Source organism: Macrobrachium rosenbergii, chromosome 5 (assembly GCF_040412425.1).
Source record: "Macrobrachium rosenbergii isolate ZJJX-2024 chromosome 5, ASM4041242v1, whole genome shotgun sequence".
NCBI classification, from domain to species: domain Eukaryota; kingdom Metazoa; phylum Arthropoda; class Malacostraca; order Decapoda; family Palaemonidae; genus Macrobrachium; species Macrobrachium rosenbergii.
Window position 1 is genome coordinate 6,970,918 of NC_089745.1, and position 7,500 is coordinate 6,978,417.

At 32.9% G+C, this 7,500-nt stretch overlaps 1 protein-coding gene and 1 long non-coding RNA gene across 6 annotated transcripts in view; both read right to left on the reverse strand.

The window, feature by feature from the left end:
* Positions 1-7,500, reverse strand: part of LOC136838473 (uncharacterized) — a 606,774-nt gene that overhangs the window by 193,882 nt on the left and 405,392 nt on the right. The gene's annotated exons all lie outside the window — the stretch shown is intronic.
* The window catches only part of LOC136838973 (uncharacterized), an 89,647-nt gene that overhangs the window by 51,706 nt on the left and 30,441 nt on the right, over positions 1-7,500 (reverse strand). The gene's annotated exons all lie outside the window — the stretch shown is intronic.

Consider the following 7,500-nt stretch of genomic DNA (forward strand, 5'->3'; position numbering starts at 1 on the left):
TATATACGTAAGCCGTAACACTCGAAAAGCTTTCATAGATTTTTCATTCTCTATTTTTTTTTTAACTAAAGACTGGAGAGCTATTGGGAATATGTAATTCAATTGCTGACTATGTTAGGTCTTAAATCTATTTTTCGTTTTTTTTTATTTCATTCTAGAAATGTTTTACATAGGTTTAAGTTTTGGACTAGTCCACATTCATCTTTTCTCCAATGTAGTATCGTTTTACAACACTGGAAGAGTAAGGATTTTCCACATATACATACATATATACATATATATATAGTATATATATATATATATATATGTATATATATATATATATATATATATATATATATATATATATATATATATATGAGAGAGATTATTATATATAGAGAGAGAGAGAGAGAGAGAGAGAGAGAGAGAGAGAGAGAGAGAGAGAGAGAGAGAGAGAGAGAGAGAGAGAGAGAGAGAGAGAGCTAAAAAAATTCTGGAAACTGTACCATACTGCGGTTGGCATTTAAAGCCAGTACCCGTTTGAATTCACGTTAGTGAGGGGGAAAAAACAAGTCAACTTAACACCAAAACTCTTATTTAGGAAAATGGAATAAATGTGCGACCACTTCAGTTTTAACAGTTGTCAAGAATATATACAGAAGATATATATATATATATATATATATATATATATATATATATATATATATATATAATATATAATATATATATAATATATATATATATATATTATATATATATATATATATATATATATAATATATATATATATATATATATATTATAATATATATATATATATATATATATATATATATATATATATATATATATCATACATATATATTTTATATCACTTATATATATATATTACACATACACAACATACATGAATAAGAATATATACACTAATTTCTTTTTAGTCACTTTTTCTTTTTAACATAAATAAGAATATTCTAATATTAAAGGTTGCCAAGGACGTTTGTGATACCTTTATTTCTTCTGTAAAAAATGCAAGCTAATAATAATAATAATAATAATAATAATAATAATAATAATAATAATAATAATAATAATAATAATAATAATAATAATAAATTATTAGAATTCTTTTTACTCTTTTCCAATGAAGTGTCATCAAAACCACAATTTTCGTAACCTCAGTCTTCATCAATATAATGGATCCCGCAAGGGGGTAATCTCCTAGTGGATCTTTCCCGTCTCGTCTACAGAAAGTAATACAGGAAAATAATATTTTACTGCTCTTAACATTCCCCTTGCGTTTATTTGAAAGCCAAGCTTCTTTGCAGCAGATTTACTCTTCAATGTAAACTCAATTTACCATATCCGTCACCATTTTTTTCATATTTTTTCAATTCAAAAATGAAAAAAAATCTGAAAAAAAAAAAACCTTTTTCTCACAGCGGTAATTTCTTACCACTTGACGTAAGCTCTTCTTTCCCTCTCTTTCTGAGTAATTATTTTTTTTATTGCTTTTAATTCCTTTCCTCTTCTGTCTTATTTACTGTTTATTTTTAATTACTTTTTTTAGTTTCCTGTAAAAGACAACTGTTGTGCCGGCTTTGTCTGTCCGTTCGCACTTTATTCTGTTCCCACTTCATTCTGTCCGCACTTTTTCTGTCCGCTCAGAGATTTTAAACTATTGAAGGAGGCTGCAAATTAAAGTTGGATCATCCACTTCCAATCATCAAACATACCAAATTACAGCTTCTAACCTCAGTAGTTTTTATTTTATTTAAGGTTAAATTCAGCCAGACTCGTGCTTCTGGCAACGATATAGGACAGCCCACCACCAGCCCGTGGTTTAAGTTTAATTGGCCGCGGCTCATACAGCATTATATCGAGACCAGCAAAAGATATATCTATTTTCGGTGGCCTTGATTATATGCTGTGGCGGCTGTACAGAAAACTCGATTGAGCCGAAGAAACTCCGGCGCATTTTTAATTTTTTTTTATTTTCCCCAACCCGCCTTGATTACAGATGATAATGCTGAACAGCTTGTTTCTGATCGTCGAAGACGTCATTCGGTGTATACAACGAAAACGTTCACGCGCATGCGTGAGTATAATTGTAGAATTAAACGTTCCGTGAACGTTCATTATTGTAAATGATTAAACAATAACTGTAATTAAAAAAGAACGGGTTTCTTTATATTCACTGCTTAAAGAGACAATGGGAAAGAGTCTCGTTCGTGTTAAAAAAATCGTTTTCACAAAATGTCATTTCTTGCTTTAAGGCAACCCACTTCAGCTCACACCGAGCTCCAAGTCTGTTGCAAGCTCAGCAAGCAACGATTTTTCGGTTGATGGCCCCTTGACCATGTTTCCCAGAGCTGATCAGTGGTGCACGTACAGTACAGTATTTCAATGGTAGTCACACACACAATTCTACAGCAGTCTTGAAATCATTACTGGTCACCTATCCAAGCAATAACCAGACACAATATTGCTAAACTTTATAAATCGAAAGCACATTCTTGTGGAAAACTTGACACAGATCAGCCATCATTGAACAAGATTTCAGAGCAGTAATTACTAGTCCTCTACCTGAGGTAGGAATGTGAAATTTCAGCCAAAGGCTAAGCTCTGGGACCTATAAGGTCATTTAGCGTTGAAAGAGAAATTGACAGTAAAAAGGTTTGAAAGGTGTAACAGGAGGACAACCTGGCAGTTGCATTATGAAACAACTGTTAGGAGAGGGTGTAATGTAAGATGGAAGAAAGAGAATATGGACTGAGGTACAGTAAAAGGAATGGAAGGGGTTGCAAGGGGGCGCTGCAAAGAACCACAAGTAACGCCTACAGTGCACCATGTGAGGTGCACTGACGGCACTACCACCCCTACAGGGAGTAGTCTACCTAGAGAGAGAAGTACATATGATCTGAAGCGTCTTTTTTCCGTGTCATTATCTTCATTAAAATAATTGCCCTATATTTAGTCAAACAGCAACCATCGTATGTGATGAATGAGTCACATATGAACAACAGTCTTCTCTCTCTCTCTCTCTCTCTGAGCCAGAAAATCAAAATAAAACAAAAAGGATGTACCGAAGAGACTTCACACCCACACAAGCAAACACTGGCGATTTCGAAAGAAAATTTTTCCCTGCTGATTTTTCAGGACGAATTTCCATCCGGGAATACTTTCAAAACAAATATGCGCATGTTTGCGAGCGTTGCCTCATTCGGTCGCCCTAATGATATTCGCCGGTTCTAAAGCAATGAAACTTAACCTTTGAAAAGAATAACTGAAAACCGATGTGGCCACTGCAAACTTGTCGGGTGAAAGGGTTAATAAAAGTAAATTGCACCTATAACGCTGTAAAATATAAACAGCAGGATGTTAAAGCCTGCACACAGTATATATATATATATATATATATATAGGTATATATATATATATATATATATGTATGTATATATATATATATGTATAGCCTATATATATATATATATATATCATCATATACATATGTATATATATACATATATATGTATATATATATATATATATATATATATATATATATATGTATATATATAAATATATGTATATTATATATATATATATATATATATATATATATATTTAAACTTCAATACAATCTCTACGGACAAAAACCCTAATTCTGACCTACGTAAACGCAACGCCCAACAATTCTGTCCTGATCATATATGTAGAAATGGCAAAAAAAAAAAAAAAACACGCAAATAATAAGAAAAACTCTGCAAAAAGTAATTTTTTCCCCTCTCAATTGACAATTCGGTCCCGATCATGTATATAGAAATGACAAAAAACACAATAAAAAAAAAACTCTGCAAAACGTAATTTTTCCCTCTCAATTGACAGATGGTTCAGCGCGTATTACCTTGACCTTGACCTCGAATTATCGTGAGAACCGAAATTCCTCTTCATTTCACAGCAATCGACACGACACGACGCCAACGTTTCGAAATACTGTTTGCTTTGCAGCTTCTTCCTGGTGCTTCCTGGGCTCGGCTACTCAGACACTGGGAATTTAGTATGTGCGTGTGCGTGTGTGTGTGTGTGTATGTATGCAAATGTATAAGGTGTGTGTATGTATAGTGTATGTATATATATGTGTGTGTGTATTTACATTTGTTATATTATATTTATATTATATATATATATATATATATATATATATATATATATATAAAATATACTCACACATTCTTACAAAATTTAAACATACATCATCAATTATACATATATATATTATCATTTATACATATATTTATTTTAATTGAATCCTAATGTATTTTCCGCACTTTATTATACAGTACATCCCATTTATACACCCAAGGTCTTAATTAGGCTGGATATATTTACCGTACTTATTCTTTATTAATTACGAAGTCTCATCTCTCTCTCTCTCTCTCCAATGTTTACATCTTTCCTTTATTCATTTCCATATTGGAAATAAATGCTACGATTAAAGCTAACTTTTGCCTTAAAATATTTTTTCATTTGACATTAAACAATTTAGGGACATTGCAGATTTAGCGTTCTGTCTCTGAATAACCAAAATATAAATTTTATGATAAGAATTAAGTTGATACAGCCTTCTTCTTACTAACTATGTATATATATAGATATATAACTATATATATATACAAAAAGTATATATATATTATATATATATACAGTATATATATATATATATATATATATATATATATATATATAGATATATATATATATATATATATATATTTATATATATTTATATACATATATATATATATATATTATATATATATATATATATATATATATATATATATATATATATATATATATACAAACACACACATATATATATATATCTCTAACACTGCATTATTAGCACCACTTCTTCATTTGATAGAAGAGCTCTTTCCCCGACACAAAAGGAAGAAGAAGAAGAAGAAGAAGAAGAAGAAGAAGAAGAAGAAGAAGAAGAAGAAGAAGAAGAAGAAGAAGAAGAAGAGGAGGAGACATTCAAGACGAACCACACTCGTAGGAATTCAATGAAAGCCACAGCCAGCCAGGAAACCAATGACCAAAAAGGAATGGTCCGAGTGAAGAACGTATGAATATCATCACTTCCTCGCCACTCGAGATGCAGGAAGCTGAGGCTACGCCGGCGGGAGAGGCGAGCCCCGAGGGCCTCTTCATAAATAAACGGAGGGGGGAAAATGGAGAGAAATAAATAAATAAATAGAAACAAGTTTCAAAGGCCGCGACGCTTGAGTGGGGGCCCGAGGAGCATCTGACTGGATTTTCGAGTGGTACGGGAGGAACTGAAGAGCGGCGGAGGGCCTAGTGTACGTACGCGAGCATCTGTTGACTTTTACGTGCGTACGGAACGTGCGTACGACCGTAAAGTCTATAGAAAAAGGCCAGTGATACATAAGGTATTGGGTCTATGAGATTTTTGGTTTAATATGCGTGTGTGAATTGTTTGATGGCATTACATGAACAAAACGAGTTACTTATGACTAGCATCATATCATACACACACACACATACATTACAAACAACGCACACACATTAATATTAATATTATTATTATTATGTCATTGGCTAATATCATTACATATATATATATATATATATATATATATATATATATATATATATATATATATATATAAACAACGTGTATGTGTGTTTGTATGTTCCACCATAACTCTGAAACCCATTGAGCAATTTTAACCAAATTTGGTAGCAAGTATGACACTGTCTGGAAAAGAATACTGTGGTCGTTAAGACACCAAAGGGTACTGGTGGGGTGGAAGGGCTTCACTGAAACAGGCTGTTCTGCCAAAACTCTGTAACTAAATAGTTACAGGTTTATCATGGCACTCATTTCGGTATACATATGACTTGCTATCTGGAAAGTACTATGGGGTAAGACATCACTAGCACGAAAAAGGTGTGGGGGTGGGAAGGGTGGCATAAAATAAGCCGAAAACGATACGATATTAGTGTCTACCCCATAGTTTTCGAGGTTGCTGAAATGAATAGTGACACTCCCGATGCCCTTCAAGTCCAAGTTCAGCCCCGATAGGAAGGGGGCTGGGGGGTGAGAAAGGCTTAATATAAAGTGTAAAAAATTTTGGACAATGTAATAAGAAAGGGAGAGGGTGGAACAGTTTTTATCCCCCAGATACCACTCATTCCAATGGAAATCCCTTAAACTTTAAGAGACTGCAATTTCCAGTGAGACTTGCGGTCTCGATCACGTTCAACAAGGCACAGGGACAGTCTATTAAGTACTGTGGAATGGATTTGAGATTGTCATGTCTTTCCCACAGACAACTTTAAGTTGCTTGCTTGAGCAAGCTACTTAAAGTTGTCCGTGGGTGGGTCCACCCAAGAATTTATTTATTCTTGCTCCTGATGGTGAAACTAAAAATGTTTACAATCAACTTTTGTGTTAAAGCAGTATTATAGTTAATTTGTGAAAGATTTTACTTTATAATTTGTATGCTGTATCTATATTTTTAAAACCTATAAATAAAAATTCTTTGATGTTACACTATAGATAGATTTGATCCCTTTTCCTGTCTAATAGAAGGTTGGGATAAATAAATATCCGAGTGTGTTCTACGCGTTGAGTTTTCCTTTTTGATACAACGTTTCATACGTCCTTCGGTGTATATGTATATGTATATGCATATGTAATTTATATGTATGTGTGTATATATATATTTGTCTATATGTGTGTACGTGTGTATACTAGTTAAACTTACAAATGCTGTATATAAGAATTATGCTCACTAAATGCTAAAAATTATTTTGTACCATGTTCAATTCACCTTTTACAGCGCGACAGTAACCTAAATATTATTTAAACCATGTTACTTAGAGAAAAAGGCTATATTCCAGTTACAGAAGAGGCAGGTTTATAACATTACTGACTCATGAGTCCGCAATCTCCACAGAGGAGGAACGGCGATATCTCAGAGCAGAGAGAGAGAGAGAGAGAGAGAGAGGAGAGGAGAGAGGGAGAGAGAGAGAGAATGCATTGGAATTTAAGGGAACAAAAAAAAAAAAACTTGCTACCACAAGAAATGACTTATAGTATTATTCTTATATATGTATAAAAAATAAAATTATAGCCAAAGAGTTACTTGAAAAATTTCAAATGCCGACACATACCCCCAGCTGATTACCGTGTATGAACATACAGGATGCTGTTGCATGACCATTTAACAGTACTGTGTCCTTTACGAAACGATAGAATGCTATAAAAACGAAATGCATTTCAAACCTAACACCCGTCGCCCCCGCCCCCAACACACACACACACACACAACATAAAAAGGCCGACCTAAAATGCCAGCAGATGACCTTGGACAAGAAGGTAGTTATGTATGCCACAACAATTTCTGTATTTCTGTTACCTTTCACCTTTATCCTCGTTAATAATAATAATAATAATAATAATAATAATAATAATAATAA